This window comes from Dromaius novaehollandiae, chromosome 4 (assembly GCF_036370855.1).
Source record: "Dromaius novaehollandiae isolate bDroNov1 chromosome 4, bDroNov1.hap1, whole genome shotgun sequence".
NCBI lineage: Eukaryota > Metazoa > Chordata > Aves > Casuariiformes > Dromaiidae > Dromaius > Dromaius novaehollandiae.
In genome coordinates this window covers 72,004,454-72,021,895 of record NC_088101.1, presented here as the reverse complement: position 1 = coordinate 72,021,895, position 17,442 = coordinate 72,004,454, and the positions used below count along the sequence as shown (strand labels likewise).

The window sequence follows — 17,442 nt, the reverse complement described above, 5'->3', positions numbered from 1 at the left end:
TACTACTATAGGAGCACCTACTATAGGAGTACCAGAGTGGTACTGGAAGTAGAAACCCCAGGTTTCTTCATAATTGTTTGCATCTTTATGTCCAATCCCTCTATTGCACCCCCTAAAAATTGGGGGGGACCCTTGAGAATAACAAAATCCCTCTGACCTATTTCAGCCAGTATCTTCAAAGAGCTAAAAACAGTTAAATTTATGTTTATGTAATTCATCCCGATTCTGCACCTACCATCATTCAGAGGAAAATTCTCCAAACAGGAGGGGGGAAGTTGGAGTCCTGGATTACCTTGGCTCACTCTTGAGGCAACACAGATGCCAGTTATAAGGTACACATACCATACACCTTTACATTCTCTGTAAAACAGTCCCTGAGAAATAACTGTTAACATCTTTCTAATCAGGCATTTAAAAATACAGCTGACATGCTTTCTTACCTGTTTGGTAAGAAGTTCATTCTTGTGCTTATTTTGGTTATGGGACAGAAAAATGTGGATTTACCGAGATCTTTAAGACAACTAATGCCGCCACTAAACACCAGTTAGCACACATGCTTCCATGCTACCTGAAGCTTCAGAGCAACTGCTCGGCCCTCTCATCTTCCTCACCTCACGTTAGGGCTGCATTTGCCTCACTGGGTTTTGACTAAACTCTTTGCTGTCAGTAAGTGCCAATTAATCTTAGACTCCTTCCTTTCCTCTGTACAAGACAAAAAGCTAACAAATAAGAACATGCAAAACATCAGCCTCGATAAACTCAAGAGAACTTTAGCCCAACAAGAACACCTCTATCTCCAAGGAGACAGACTGCCTGGGCGGCAGGGAGGGAAGCCATACAAATACCCTGTGCTTCCTACAAGAGCAAAAGGAGCCTCACATTGTGGTTGTTCCTTACCACCCTGAACTAGACTCCATGCAGAAAGTTAACTTCAGCTGTAAGAAAACCCTAGTCTCAGGAAAGTTTCTTGAAGCTCCCCTTCAAGCAGCATCATTCATTAAAGCATTGATTAAAGTCATATGAGTAGGAAACCTCCTACAGACCAGTGCACAAACAAGGAACCAGACCATGCCCATAAGGAACAAATGCAGAATTTGGAAACTCAGCTCCAAAGCTACCAGAACACATACTTCCAGTCATAGACCCAAAGCCCTAGGATCCCTCGAAAACACACCCTGGGATGTGTGCAGTCATGAAATGCACCCTTCTTCCCTCACAGAATTACATTTGTAAGAGCCAAATAATCACTGTTTCCCACAGTGAACTCACAAGTAAGTCAACAGAAGACAGCAACACCCAGGTCCCAGCAGGGGAGCACTTTTCACACACACACAAAAAATACTCTGTTGCTAGTCTCTTAATCCTGTTACTCAAGAGAGACACAGGCCTGCAAGACAAGCCTGAGAATAAAACTTCATAATTCTACTAGCTACTCAGAAAAGCATATATTCACTAGAGCTATAAATTTCAAATCACATTATAACTTTCCCCACTTCTTACCTCACACTCACCATTACCTGCACCACAGACGACCCAGACCGTCTGTCCCTGTTAACACTTCCCCCACCCCCAGCTCCACAGATACCAACTCATTCTTTCCTCAGCTGATCCAACTGATTACCATAATCAAGTTAAACTCAGAGCAGTTGTCCTGCTTTGCAAAGTGCTACTATTTCAGACCCAAAGGAGGACTTGAGTTGCCTCTTTACAGTTTTTCTCATCTATTGATTGGTCTAATAAAAGATGTTACTGCTCCTTGCAGGCCTTGTTCAGAACAATTAAATGCCTCTTTGTTTAGTGATTGCTGAAACAATGGACGTCTCACCTAAAAATTACACTGACTACAAGAACACTGAGGTTTGATTTAATTACACTTTTGTGCATATGCGGACCTCAGCCAAAGCATCCACAATGGAGGCAAAGGGGAGATACACACTGGGAAATTTTCTCTTACCATGACTTTGAATAAAAGAATGGATGTAGCATGCAAAGAGTTTGGGGATTTTGAACAAAGAAATTACTTCATTTAAAGCTTCATGACATTAACTTTAAAAATTTTATTATCAAGGTGGCAGAATTTTCATGGCAGAATTTTTTAATTTGAAAATAAAGAAATTTTCATCAAAAGAACACCTGGGTCCATCTTCAATTTCCTTCACCAGCAGAAATTTCCCAACTGCTTATGCAAAAAGGGAGGTAATCATAATAGAGCTCCATAAAACAGATCATCAACATATAGTGGAGCTGCTAAAAAAATGTCCTTCCTACTGTTACACACGGGGTATCTGATCTGGGAACAACTTCAGGATAAAGCTTTAAGGTAAAGCCATGCTAGGCAACTGAAAAAATAACAGAGTGACAAACAGCAACACAGAATGCAACCAAAATGGTCTGTTACAAATGACATAAGCTGCATCACTCATTTGCACTTTGAAATTTAATTGTGTGATTCGTTCCCTGTTTCATTTCAGCCAAGGTATCTGCAAGACATTTGCCCACCATAAAATGGGTAGCTTTCTTTGAGTAAAATTGATCACAGTCATGACTATTACTCTCCTCTTACCATTCAGAGGAAAATTCTGAACTGTACTACGGTAGGCTTTCTGATTTGAATTTTGTTTTCTGGTTCTCTTCGCTTTTCTTTTGCTGTCATTTTTTCTTCCTCAGGATATATTTTGCCACTTGGGAAGTTCTGAGAAGATAAAACATTGTGTGATTAAAAATTCTTAACTGTCCAAATCATGTGTGTTTGCATTTGTGGAGCTCTATATTTATTCTCTGTCTCCCTGGAAAAGCTCCTAGCTTTTTTCTTTCTAACTCATCCCTGGCACTTCATTTGTAACATACTACAGGCTTCCAAAGACAGATGTAATACACAAAGAAAAAGGAAGAGAGAAAATGCTGAGTTCATCACCATAAATTATTGATGTTTCTTCTACTTAACTTACTCATCAGGATTCATTGTTAATGAGGTGTGGATTTTAGCTTTAAATTTGCCATGTAGCACTGCAGGCATTCAATTTGAAGCACTGTATTAAAGAGGATTTCTCCCAATGTGTGTCTCCAGATCTTTCTTGTTCCATTTTGTGCAGTAGGTCTCTGCAGCTGTGACTTGGCAGACACTGGATGTATTTATATACAGCACAGAATGCAATAGGAAACAGAAGGACAAGAGGAAGATTTTCATTATGTAACTGATAAAATATAGAAACATGCTATGTGATTGCTCTGGAATTAGTTGATCTATTTAAAGGGTTAATTGCCTCATTGTAGATCTATGGGGTGAACTGGAATTCAGATGAATTGCAGTGATCCAGTGTCTGGGAGCACCAGGAAATCAGCCAACATATATTATTGAATTTCCATCTTCCAGTTTGCAGCTATGTTAAATGAGGGTCAGCTGCTGCTGTTTTTGCCATTCCTGATGCTAGACTTCCACTGTCTTTAATAGAAATGGAAGCAGGCTCTTAGGCTGGTGTCAGCACTGGGGTGTTCTTGGTTAGACAGACAAAATGAAAACTGGGAAGGTGTGTGTGTGTGTGTGGGGGGGGGAATTGGTTTGTGTTGACCCCAAAGGAAGTTTCCACCAAAGCATGCTGAAAAAATAAAACAGGATGACAAATTCTTTCACTTTCAAGTTTTTCCAGAGGGCTCCAGCAGCGGCATGACCATTTTAGCTGAAACCAGTAGGAGTTTTATCACTGACTGCCAGAGGATCAAGCATAAACAGCAGCATCTTTTTGAAAACTCCACTTGGCCCCTCGTGCCATGAGGGTCCCCGGGACTGAACGTCACTTGTAGGACTCCGCGCAGTCTGAGCAGATTGCAGAGTGTGGATGTGGCTCCTGCACATCTTCTGATACAAGCATTGACCCCAACTGTCTACACAGCAAGAACAGTCCAAGGCTAGAGAGGCTGAAGTTTGATATCCTCATCTACCATCTACTTCCTGTGGCATTTCAGGAAAATGGCATTGTCTGACTGTGCCTCAGCTCTTTATCTATAAATTAACACTAGCAGCTCACTGCCTTAAAGATCTATTGTGAGGATAAATACATTACAGCTTATACAATGGGCAGAAGATCAAATGAGTAGCTAAGGCAGGCAGACATGAACCTCCCTGGGGGGGGGGGGGGGGTTTCATCCTAAATCAGGCAAACTAGTAATTAAAATGGCCTTTTTCTGTACACAGTAAAGAGAAGTAGGAAAAAAAACACTTAAAAAGCTGCTCCTAAAAATATAAAATGTATTTTAATTATGAAGGGGAATTAATTTTAGATTGACTGAGGAAAATCTCATGAGGCATCCAGCCAACCCATCCATCTCCTATCACCAGAGAATTTTAACTTTCCAAATAGACCTATAACATTCCACTTCTCAGGATCTTCTTTGAATACTGAGCTTATTATCTTTTGACTCCTTCGTTATCTGTCACTGTCATAAAAAAACAGCATATACTCCTAAGGAAATTAAATGCCGAAGAAAAAATGTATTGGGCTATCTAATCATCCTTCTTCCTCCCCTTTCCAGGACTTCTCCCTACCATATCATGTTTGCCCTTCAGCCACACACAAAACCTTGTCAGCTTTGCCTCCTCTCTTTCCCTTTTTGGCCTTCCATTTCCTGTCGCCCCATTCTTTAAATTTAAAATACTTCACAGTGTGTGAATACAGATGTGACAGTGCTAGGTGAGTGGGGACATGATGCTGCTCAGGAAGTGTAGGGTCACAGCGAGCTGACAGAGTGTTGAGTACTTCTCGTCTCTGCCTCTCCTCCTTGGCCAACACAAATACCAGAAGTCTGACTACAGTTCACAGTACAGCCGACTGAAACACCACGCGTGGCTCCTTGGTGCCATTCCCCAGCAACAACGGCAGGTCCCAGGCGCAGGCTGCGTCCAGCACTGCTCACCTCAGCATGGATGGGCCTTGCAGGTACGGCATCGGATGGCTCTCTGTGGAGTGAGCCATACCCCGGCGTTGCCGCTGGCCTGGAAAATGCCTTTGAGCAGGTCTGTCTACCTCAACTTCTCCTCCTGCAAAAGGCAGATGGGGAAGCTTACTTCCGTCAGCACAGGGCACTGCTAAGGTGCTAGCTGCTCGTGGGCTCATAGCAGAAGTGGTGCTGTCCTCTCCAGACCTGGTATCTTCTTCCTATTTGGAAAATGCCCTTATCAACCTCGTTTTCCTCCTATTTTCCCCAGTACCACTATTTGCATTTTTTCTTCCAGTGCAGGCATCCCCTCCTATTCCAAACCATGTCAAGCCCTACCACCGCCTTCACCTGCATCCCCACCTCCCGCTGTTTCACCAGCTCCACGCTGGAAGCACTGCTCCTTGCGCAGCATTGCTCCGACAGCCACCACGTTAATGGACAGAAAATGCTCTTATTCTTTCTGTTGTAATGCATCTGAAAGCTCAGGTCTTCCAGTGTGATATGGTCCCACAGTGTTCCCTCCCTGCAACTGCACCTCCTCACAGTATCAAACTGCCCCCAGGGATTTTCTTCTCTACCCAGCCTGGGCACTGTATGGTGCCCTGCACTGAAGGCTTATGGTGCTTTCTCCTGGAATATGATTAGAAAAAGGCAAATCGTAAGGTTCCTTGAACAGTAGACTGGGAGAGTTTATACTATTTTTTATCAAAAAGTATTTTTAAAAGTAGAAGTATATTAAATACCTGAGCAGCTGCAGCTATCAACAGCAATAGAAAAAATGAGAGAAATCTAAACCATTAACATATTCTCTAACTGAAAGAATAGTGTCATTTTAAAATTGTGCTGTGAAAAGCAGAGGGTTCTTCCTTTATTGAAAAAGAATATTAGTTTTCAAAACAAAAGAAAAATACTTGAAAAAGAAACAAAAAAGCAACCAAAGCAAAGCAAATTAATTGGGAAAATTGCATCAAGAAGTAGGATTTTAAATGTCTTCAAAAAATTGCACCAAATAACCTTCCAAAAGCTGAGAGAAACTAGACTGACTCCAGCTATGCGGCAGAGGCTGACTCCTGCCTCCTGAGGACTGGGCCCAGTCGTCTCAGACTTCTGCTGAAGTTATAGTTGGCCTAGGAAAGGACAGATCACTCAGTCTTCCTCAGTAATACAATGAAATTCCCTACAGGGGGGTCAGAGGAAACCTCAGGTACTCTGAAGCCATGCACAAATGCAAAGGTCCACAGCTTAGGAGCTTTTAGGTCATAAAAGCATAAGAAACAGTGCAAAACAAATATACACAGGGGATAAAAGCATTTCCTGCCCAGCAGTTCCTGTATATGAAGGACTGTATACTATTAGGTAATACAGGATTATATATTATTATATATCCATCCCTCAATCTGCAGCTGTTTGGTCCCTGATATACATGCTCCGGGACTTTGTTACGCTTCCCATATTGATTTCCTCTACAGTTTTCCTCAAAACACAGTTTTTCCATGATGCTACAAAACCCGAACTCCTCTTTGCGAACTGGATGGTACAAGTGCAAGATGCCCAGCACCTCACGTCGCTAAAGCAGCAGCGGCTGCGGCTTCACATCTGAGCTGGCTCCTGCCCTGGAAACCCCCATGCGACTCCTGCCACCACCTCAAAAATAAGAGAAGAAAGAGAAACTCGCTCTGAATAATCAGAGACTTTTTAGAAGACAGTGAAGCAAATTGGCTCATGGTAGAAGTATAAGGTACAAAATGCTGGGTGGGAACCTGCTCTTTGCTCCTCTTTGGAAACAAGACTGCCGAGGCGTCTCATGGCCGGAGGAGCAAGGAAGCGCGTTTTGCACAGCCCCGTTAAAGCGAACCTGCTGCCTGTGGTTGTCACAAAGGGGCCAAGGGTAACTTTTCAGCAGAACCACTGAAATGACGTTAAGCAAGTTGAAAAATGCATGGCATACTTGGCAATAGTACTAATGGAAATGCTAGGCTTGGCTAAGGATGTATTTTTATTAATGTATGAATTATTTATTAAATATTTAAAATACAGATTCAGGGCACAAGCCATGCAATGACTGATAAAGTTAAGAAGAATTTTGTTCTGTGGATGGGCTAGCTTATAATTTCTCATTTCAGGGTCCCTTGCTTTTTTCTTTCTTTTTTTTCCCTGAAGCATTATTTGCAAGGATTCCGTTCAAAAGAGAACAACACAGCTTTCATCATGCATGGGCAATCCTAAACTGTTCTACTTACAAATACTTCTGAATAATTTGTGCTTCTGCTCCAGTGTTGTTGTCCAGTCTGCTAAGATCTCCTGCTGATGTCTTGAGAGGATTTTAATTTATTAATGTGAACAGACCTTGTAAATTCACACTTAGCAGTTATTAATTTCCCTTCTGCTCCAGTAGTAGTACAACCAGCCACTTCTATCCAGGGTGGTTCATTTGAAGGGTTTTTTTTTGTCTCCTTTCATTTCATAATATTAAACTGTTGTCTTTGCTATGCAAGGACGGCTGTCAAAACAGCCATTCATGCTATAATGGGGCCCAGAGTTTGTGCTTGAGGTCACATTTGTAGAACTGACAAGCTCAAACACAGTTCTCTGGAAAGAAAAAATGTTCCAAAAAAGTAGATTGAGCTGTATGATATTGGCTGGTTATCCAAAATGTATAAATATTGATGTAGCGGGTTGAACAATATGAAGTGGAGCTGTGATCAGGAATTGCAGAAAGCTGCTTTAGAGCTGAAATTCTGCTTAGATAATGAATATGCTACAGTCATACACTCCAGTTTTCATTCTCATTCAGTTGTCCCAGGCTGTCAAACAAAATAAATGGCATATCTCTTGTGAAATCACACCTATGTTAACTTTAATATTTTTTTCACCATGTTCAAATTATATCTTATATGCAACACTTTAATTAGACATCCTGACAACACGGCAACAGATCAAACTGTTTGATGGGTTCTGAGACTCCTGTTGTTTATGTTAGTTGCATTTTCCTTCCTCACGCCCCTTCTTACAATTTACTTCTTGGATTAACTTTCTGAGGCTCCCTGCTCCCAGAGCACTCATCCTTAACACTACACCCCAAGTGAAATAACCCTAGAGTGATTATGCAGCAGCTACGCCATGCTGGCGGTCTTGCTATTACGGCTGACACTGCTCACAAACTGGAAAGCCTGTTTAGAAATTCTTTTAAAAATACAAAAAGTTCTGACAGACTATGCTACATATTCCTTTTTTTCTTTCATGAGAAATACGCATAGAAAAGTCTGGTGAGTTCTCAAAATGGCAAACTATGATTAAAAATGTATTTGTCTCCTCACTGCCCCAGATTGTTAGGAGAGAGGAGAAAAGGAAATAAAAAATAAATAATGAAAAGTTAATAGGTGTTAGCATTTTTATTTTAAACAACAACAAAATAAATAAATGAACATTTTTAATTTCTCAGAAACACAATTTCCAAGGAGAAAAGTTTCAAAACAAATACCCAGTTATGTCTCCTTCTTGCCTAGCTTATTTTTGCCCTTAGGTCACTCTAATCTTAACTTGTAATGTGCCTAAAGCAGAGACTTGGTTTGCCCTGACTGCCCTACAGACACAATACTGAATATAAAAATATACTGTAATAACAGCTTGGTGACCACGTGTGTTATGAAATGTCATCCTTTTGACTGAGACAGAGGTGAACAGAAATGAGAGATCATCATGGGAAGCAAAGCCCCAAGTGTAGGAAAACTGAAGGGTCAGTATAGCTTAAAGTTAGCAAACAATATGTTTGGGGTTTTTTTTTTTAAAGATTTGATTGCATGCCAGAGGTATTCACATTGCTGTGCACCATTAAATCAGAGCTTTCAGAGCCAAAATAACTCGTAAAGGACATAAGGGCCAGGATTTTGTTTGACGAATTCTCAGCAAGGAGAGCAAAGGTCAAAACCGTATGGTTTGCTTTGCTGCTCTTGTTGCTTTTTTTTGATGACAGAACTGAAAAGTCCTGTTGAATTTCATGATTGAATGAATACATAAGTCAATGTAATACTATATTCTAATGAAATATTATACTGCAGCTGAAAACAAAGTAAGTGCCAATGTCAAGCTCATCTCTGGCCTGCCTCCCCTTTGCTTCCTAAGAGAAGTCATTAGCTAGTATTTATTTACAAGACTGGGGAAAAAAAAATCTTGGAAAAATGAAGGCTTTGTGCTCAGGTTTCAGGCATGAAATGGTGTCCCACTGTGTCATTTTGGATTTGCCATTTAAAGGCTTACAGTGTGTTTGTCTGAACAGTCTCTTTTTTAAAAAAGAGGAATTTAGTCCTTTGGAATCTGACAGTCTCAGAAGGGTTGCTCAGATGTTTTTATTAATTAGTTAATATTTGTACAATGCTTAAAGTATCAAGCGCTATATAAATGTTAAGCTATTGAATTTGGTCCTACAATTAAATGACAATTATAAACAATGAAAAATTCATATTTATATATTTGCTAGGAATTTACATGAGCATGACATATCTGAGAGCTTAGCAGAGAGCTCCTAATCTATCCAAAGCCATATAAAGTTTAGGGATATGGCCAACAGCCTATTTAAATAACAAAGAAAAAGTCATATTTTCCCCTGTGTTTCCCTGTTAGCTTTTAAGGCTCCAATTAAAAGCAATTTAAGAACAGAACTTTCACATCTGATTTTCACAAGCATTTTCCACCCACTAGACCTCTTACACCTGCAAAATGGGTATTTACCCATGGAATCATAGTGAGTGTGCACGCTACCAAACCAAACTGAACACATTTGGGTTCAGCTTAAAATCACAGCCTTGAAGACTTCTAACTCATCTGTTGACATTACAAATGATAAAAGTACCAGAGCAATAGCAGAAAATGCTGAGTGCCTTGTTACTTTTCCTGGCTTTTTCTTTTACATATGAATGTCAGCCTGTTAATGAAAAGACTCTTAATGAATCAACACTCTCACAACAGTGTCACTAATGAACTACTGGTAGCTGGAAATGGAGACTAAAAATACTATGGCTCCCTTTACTGCAGAGTTATCTTATCAATATGCTGTAGCCAGAACTGTTAGGCTGAAAAATGCATTTACTTAAGAAAATAACATCATGAGGCAGAACCGCGGTAACAATACTGCTGCTGCCAGAACGCACTTGTAGTTGGTGGGTGGCTTGTATAACTTGAGCACTTAATTAAGTGTATTTTTCCAATAAATACATGGTAAGACATTAATTTTTACTGATGGCTAAATATCTGCTAAGTAGCTACCCTGTCTCTTAGGCAACCAGGCTGGATTTTAATAACTGGCAGGACAAAAGAGCAACAGGCATATAGGGTATGGCGAGGATGTCAGCATTTCCATTATAAGGCCCATTTCAGCGTTGGGGAGGGTACTCTAATTTGAACATTAAAACATGCTGGGGATAGCTTTTAACCAGAAGTGATTTTCTGTTCTTGTAATAAGTGCCATTTGCATCCATTTGGGAGAATCTTAAATGTACGTAGATGGGGGGAGGGAAAAAAGCTTAAACAAAGAGAAAAAAAAGAACAAACAACCCTAAAAAAGAAGAGGCTTCAGGGTTTCAGTGCAGTACTGAGCTTTCATGTTTGCCTCAGAGAGACTGATGCAAAAAAATCTCATCTGCCAGCCAGTAACTACCAAGGTCCTTGTGCACTGTGATGGCCCGCGACCACACAAGCTCCTTCCTATGGCCACCACTTCTAAGCTAGTCACAGGTGGGCCCAAGGTCGTGTGAGTACTTAAAGACACACATAAGAGCCACATAATCTGGCAATGCTGATTGACAGCGATGCCACTGTCAAGCCAGAGAAGCCAGAAGTACAGCTTGCTACTCATGTGATGCTGGGAAAAGGCAATTCTTTGGAAGTAGAAATTTAAATCAAATCCCTGCTTGGTCTGTAAATCTAAGGATATGATACTCTCTCTTTGGAGGAGTTTGTGTGTTAAGTTCCACTGGTCTAGGCGCTTTCTAATTCCAGCTCCTCATAAATTTAAAATAGCCTTCACTTCCTTTCCTAAATATATTTGCAGGAGTTTTATTTGTGTTCTGAATCAGCTATGAATCAGCCGCTCCATGTAAGAGCATTTCAGGTATGGATGAAAATGGTTCCTATATATTCAGTAGTTTGATATATATTTTAAGCTTGTAAAGTTGTTTGCAATGAAAGCTTTTTTATAACTAAACTACATTATTACTATGAACCAGGCCAACAATACATGTTTTAAAACTATCTGGATACAAGTTTACATTAGTGGCTTAGTTACCGTCCACATCTGTAAAAAATAAAAAAGTAAAAAATAAAAAGTGCATACAAGAACTGTTGTCAAAATTCATTCAGGCAGTTCCATTTTATCCACAATTCATTTCCTACATTTTAAATACTGAAATACAGAATTATGGTGTCAAGGCATCCTAAACTTACATAGAAAATAGGCTTTAGAGACCTTAGAGACTTTTAAATAACTTTAAAATAGAGCAGATAAAGTGTTTTCTTTCCAGAGGTTCTTATATTCAAGTTTTTCCTGTACTTTTTGGACTAACCTATGCTTCTGACTTTTTCTGTGTTGCCTTAATCACACTGTCCCAGCCACTCTGTATTCCTTCAGAAGCAAAAAAGATAGGAGTCATATCTGAAGTCATGCGGCCAAGCAGTTGTTACCTAATCATTTGTGCTTGGAGAGAGCATAAGGAGGAACCATCCACAACAAAATATATAAAGGTGCTCTCCCAAAGAAAGATTGTGTTTACAGATCATGTAGTCAAAAATAATGACATATATACAAAGTCCAGTCCTATGTCCATCTCTATTAAAAAGCCATGGGCTGAAACAAAAGAGGAACTGAAAATCAGAAATTTCTAGGCAATGTAAGCCCAAAATTTCCTAACCTTCCTCAAAAAAAAAAAAAAAAAAAAAAAAAAAAAAAGACTAGAGGCAGGAAAATCAGCAGAAATATTATAAGCATGAAGTCCATCAAATCTTCAGCAAGCCCATTCAATGATTCCTCTCAGGGATGTGTCTTTGCCATTCTTCAGAGGTGCTGACTACTTTCAGCAGCGTTTGTAGTCACTTGGTGGTGTCAGCACCAAAGTGTTTGCAATGGTTCAGAAGACATTATGCCTTTTTTTTCAGAGGTCAAGAACAGAGTCACATTACTCTTATTTTAGAGAAGAGGAGCTGAGGTACAGGAACTGAGGGCTTGGTGCAGCACTGCAGACAGATTAGGAAGTACTCAGCAGGATGGTACCTCTGAAGGGCCAACTTCAGCCCTCAGCCAAATCTGCCTTGCAGATTAAAAAGTAGACATAACAACTGAGAACTAACACTCATCTGGTTATAGCTTTAAGTTTGCCAGCCACATCTAGAACTGCAGGGAACAGATGTGGCTGCCCGAAACTCAGTTACCCAGTGGCATTACTACAAGCATACACACCCATCCAAAGATTGCCATGCAGCTGTGAATTACATTGATCTTCTCAAAAGCAGGCCTTGTTATGCATGTACACCAACCTGAGAAAAGGTCAAATACTTCTCTGGCTATTTGCTTGTCAATGAAAACTCCCATGTTATTTGATCACATTTTTTGTAGTGTTTCCTCCTCAACCCCTTTACAGGCAGAGTGTTGGTAGCCTATTATATCCTTCAACAGTGAAGAGGAACACTGTTCACTGTGTATACTTTCTCTGTCAGCACTAAGATCCAAAACCTTATATATGTATCAGGGAGAAGAGAAAAAGTCCCATCAGAAATGCAAAAATGACATGCTGGGATTTCAGGAGGATTCAACTTCTCAAAATGAAACTTGAACATCTGCTGGATGATATAACCTGAATAAATGTAATTAAAAAAAAATGAGTTCTGCCCTCTTGGATCCTCCTGACTCATGCCTCATTTTCTACTTCAGAATTTAGGAAAGCAAATGTCTATTTCTGTGTCCATCACCAGAGCGACATCACAGCAAGTTAATTGGAGCTTATGACAGAAAGGCACTATTTTTGCCTTCAAATAAAGATCTTTCTGTTGCATATGAACTTTTTTTTTTTCTGAGGTAGTGAGAAAAACTTCTTAGCTACCAGGAAAGGATCCTCTCTCCCAAAGGTGTTTGAAAATTATGCTTTTTTCATGGCTTGCAAGCTTCAAGATTAGAGTTGCCAGCCGTGCTGTATTAAAGAGGATACAGTCAGACTTGGCTGATCAAGCTTAATTTAGCCTTATGTTTGTGTTTCTGAAACACGGTAAACAATTTTTCAGCATGTACATGCTTACTGACTTGCAAACAAGAAACATTTTTCCTTATCTGAATAAAAATGAAATCTACAAACTCATGATCTGTGTATTAATTATGATTTTTATATTCCAAAGCATATTTCTTCATGGATGGGCCTAGAGACCACTATCTGTTTATATGCCCTGATAAAGAAAATCCCAGGCATGTATCTCAGATAAGCACTACTGAAGCTAAAAGCCACATTTCCTCACTTTGCTGTCCATGTTGTCACCCAGAAACAGCACTTTTTAGCTCACTTTTGTATTAAGATAGGCATGGACTGGTATGAAGGTCTGCATAACTTAGATACAGAAATTTATAGAAATCTAAATAGCAGTATCCACACCAGTGAGGACTGCTACATGGGGACTGCTGATGACTGCGGAGTCCAGGGTGCTCATCTGAAATGCTTGTTTCCCAGACTCTGACACCAGGTGTCTAAATTTGGATGCTTAAATATATATTTAGCAAACATATAAGTGAAAACATTATTCAAAAGGAGATGACATTAATCAAATTTCCTAACTACCCAAGCTTCTCTTCTCCCGGCCTGTGTTTACCTGTCTCTTGATCCTCAGAAAAGATGGTCAACAGCTCCTAAGGATGCAGACCTCCCCTATAGGTTAATAAAGTGTCTCAGTCCAGTAAGAGATTCACAGCAAACAAATAATCGTCAGTAATTTATAAAAGGGAATTGTGCATAAGCAGATACAGGTCAGGCAGCTGCTTAATTTTTCTACTGAAATTACAGCCCATACTTTACTCATCAGCTAGCATGAGAAGGACTCAGCTGTAGCTTTTATTCTGCTGCTTTTCTCACAGCCTTGCAGAAGTACTCAAAAAAGGCCTTGAATTGTGGCTCCATCGTCTGCATCTTGAATTCTTAGAGACTCCAGCACAGAGATGAACACAAGTGAAGGTATGCATTTCTCTGGCCAGCGCTGCGAAAACCTCTCTTCTGAAAAGCCCCTCCATGTTAAACAAACAATAGGGTCGGTCGTACAGTATATGAAGAAATGCTGTTATAGTTCCTGACCAGATGAGGAGGAAAAACAGAGCCATTATGATGGTTTTATGGACTTTCTGACTATATTCCTAAGTGTCACACAATTTTAACATTTCTCTGACAGGTTAATATGTGCAACTTGCCTCCAGGGGCTAAGATTAAGTAGCAACAAAGCTGAGGGGAAAAGCTTTGGCAATAAATGGTGAGAAATTTTTTGTGAGCACTCTTTTTCTATGCAAATACTTTATTCAAGAAACAGGAAAAAAACAAAGCACACAGATTATTAAAATCAGGTTCACAACAGGCAAACTTGCATTATTAACAATGTTACATACATTAATTCTCTGTTTTTTTTTCCAAAGAAGACGTTGTGTGAATAGAGCTCCGGCATCGGTGCACTGCCTCTCCTTGTGGCCCCCATGCAATGCGTGCAGTGTGTGTCTTGCAACCCAGGCAGGGGCAGTCAAGCCTGGTGAGCCAGGGCCACAGTCAGGAGAACAGGACCTCAGGAAAGAGAGGTTACAGGGAGACCCCAGAGACAAGGACGAGGCAGAAGGTCCACGTGATCCACTTGGTCAGAGAAGGGCAGAGCCATGGCCATTTCCAAGGAAAATGAGCAACAGAAAGGGTCAAAGGCAAGAAAGAGGCAACATCAGAGCCGGTGCAGGGCCACAGTCACGGCAAGGATGATACGAGCAAGGACCAGGACAGAAAAGCAGGATGAGGAACGCAAATTGCCCAACAGGAGCAGGAGAGGCAGAGTAAGGCCCTCCACCACGCTCATGCTAGGGCCTGACCCAAGGACCGCAGGAGATGGCAGCACTGGAGCAACCCAGGAAACCTGTGAGAAAGCCATCATTGCTGCCTTTGAATGTATCCAGCTATTCCTAAATATTCGTGCCCAGGACAAGCTGCTTTCATCAGCTGAAGAAGAATATTTTTGCAGATTCTCCCAGTCAAGCCAGCTCATCTTTATTTCACTCTTTGATCTAAGAGGAGTGTGGTTTTAGGAGGTATTTCTGAAGAGGAAAGAGCAGTCATTTGGAACATGAAAGGAAGAGATGCTGTGAGAATAAGGGACAGCAGAGAGCAGCATGCAGCGAGGGTAGAGGGAACACAAAGGCAACAAAAATAGACGGCATCTTGGAGCGCAGAAAACAACAAGAGCAGAAATCAATAGACAAGGGCCCAGGTGAGAGGTGAGGAGACAAACCAGGCTCAGCGAAGGAAATAATAGAGAGGGACAAGAGCACCGCAAGTTACTCCTCCACCACGAGATGGTCATGCTGTCTGGAAAAAAGCACAGCACCATTAAAAGGAAGCTATCGAGGTGCCATCCAGCGGGGCTTCATAGCAGCGTGGGTTGGGAAGGGAGAGGTGAGCTCACCGGGAGGCGAGGGCTTCATCCCGTGCACGAAGGGCCGGACAGCCCTTAGCCTTTGGTGCCGTGCAGGGCTTGGTGCTCCAAGCCAGGCTGATGGAGTCTACACCCGGGGATGCACACGCGGTGCTGTGCACACGCAGGGAAAGCAGTCTGAGACAAGTAACAAGTTTGAGCTGCAGTGCTGGAGGGAACATATTTATATTGTTGAAACTGCATGGTAAAGTAATGAAAAGCACAAGCAAAACATTTTAATACCATTAATTAATTGGTTCTGTATAGCTTTATATATTATATTTAAAGCTCTTGGATTTTTTTTCAAAGTCAATTAACCCACCTTTGTGTTTTAAGTAAATAAAAATCTCAATTTACAAACAGTACTTTTTACACTGAGCAGAAGAAGAAATCAGACCCCTAATTCTGACCCCTACTTTGCAAATCACCAATTTTTCCACAGCGAGATTAAATGCACTGTTGTTGTTCTGCCAGCCCTTAACACAAATTAATGACTTAAATTACCTTTCATCTCACCTTATAAATTCTACCTTGAAGCAGCAGAAAGCCCAAGGGCTCTCACATAACCAGATGAAGACAGGTTCATTGCATTGAATCCTTCCCGTCTTGCTCCACTTTACATCAATTCTTTATAAGAAGAACTCTCCAGGGCTAACAAAGAAGCAGGCCACACAGCAGAAGGTGCAGTGGGACTTTCTGAGGTAAAAGCCTGTCTCACGGTGACTCAGTGCACTCCATTAGTTCTAGGAAACACAGGGCACATCGAACGCGGCAGATGTGCCCTCACTTGCTAGGCTTCAGACAAATGCAATCAAATCTATTTTAATCATCTATGCAATGCAAATGTGTTCCACTTGCACACCCGCAAGATCCATTGTCTTCCTCACTGAAGCATACTATAATGCCAATTAAACATTGTTGCGAACTTAATAGGTGTTCTGATTGCCTATGGGAAATTATCTTTACTTTTTTATTATTATTATTATCTTACATCACAAAGATTTTAAAATGTTTTAATAATTGTTTTAGGATTTGTTTGCGTTCTCCCTTTTTCAGCTCTGTGGTCAACACCCATCTAGTCTGAGCAATCAAACCAATATTTACACTCAAAGGGACAACACTGCATAATTCCAAGTATTAAAAATACTCTACCAAAGTTCTTCCAAATGGGCTGCACACAGATGTGGCAGTTGCATTAATCTACTGGCAATCTCGCTCGCATGCACACAGTCACATACAGCCCCTTTGTTTCTCTGCTAGAAATGGCCAGGCAGCTGTAAAGATGTTTATTCTCAGGCCCACATGAAAAATGTTTGCAGAATGTATGTAGCCTACAAAGTCAAGAATGATAAGCATTTAAATCAGAGTGGCCATGCAAAGTCAATATTTCGATATCAGAGGAATTGATTCTTGATCTAGTGCCAGCAATGTGTACTCAATGTACTGCAGAAAAATCCTCGCCCAGCCTTCCTGCCAGCACACTGTTAGGGATGACAAGCATGCAGTTATCTGATAGAGCAGATATCTGTTCCAAAAGACGATTTTCATTTCAAAGACAAAACATGAAAAGAGCTTACTTGTGGGGAAACCAAATACTGTATTCTCCTCTTGATAAATCAAGCTACAGAGAAATAAAGCCAACGAGAGCAGGATTCTGAAAAGAACTTCTGTAGTTCTTTTCATGCTTTTTTAGCTATTCAGCTGGCTCAACTCTGCCAACTAATAATCTTGTGTTTTCCCAAGATGTGCTGAGAAAGAGTTTATTTACAAATAATTATTTAGTGATAAGGATGCATGTCTGTTTGCTTTTAAACAGACCCTACA

At 40.7% G+C, this 17,442-nt stretch overlaps 1 long non-coding RNA gene across 1 annotated transcript in view; it reads right to left on the bottom strand.

Moving 5' to 3' along the window:
- Positions 1-14,457: 14,457 nt before the first annotated feature.
- Positions 14,458-17,442, bottom strand: part of LOC135328405 (uncharacterized) — a 40,990-nt gene continuing 38,005 nt past the window's right edge. The window contains exons 2-3 of the long non-coding RNA XR_010389237.1: positions 15,610-15,787; positions 14,458-15,512 (exon numbers count right to left, since the gene is read on the bottom strand). This is a non-coding gene — a long non-coding RNA (uncharacterized LOC135328405). The remainder of the gene's footprint in view (positions 15,513-15,609; positions 15,788-17,442) is intronic.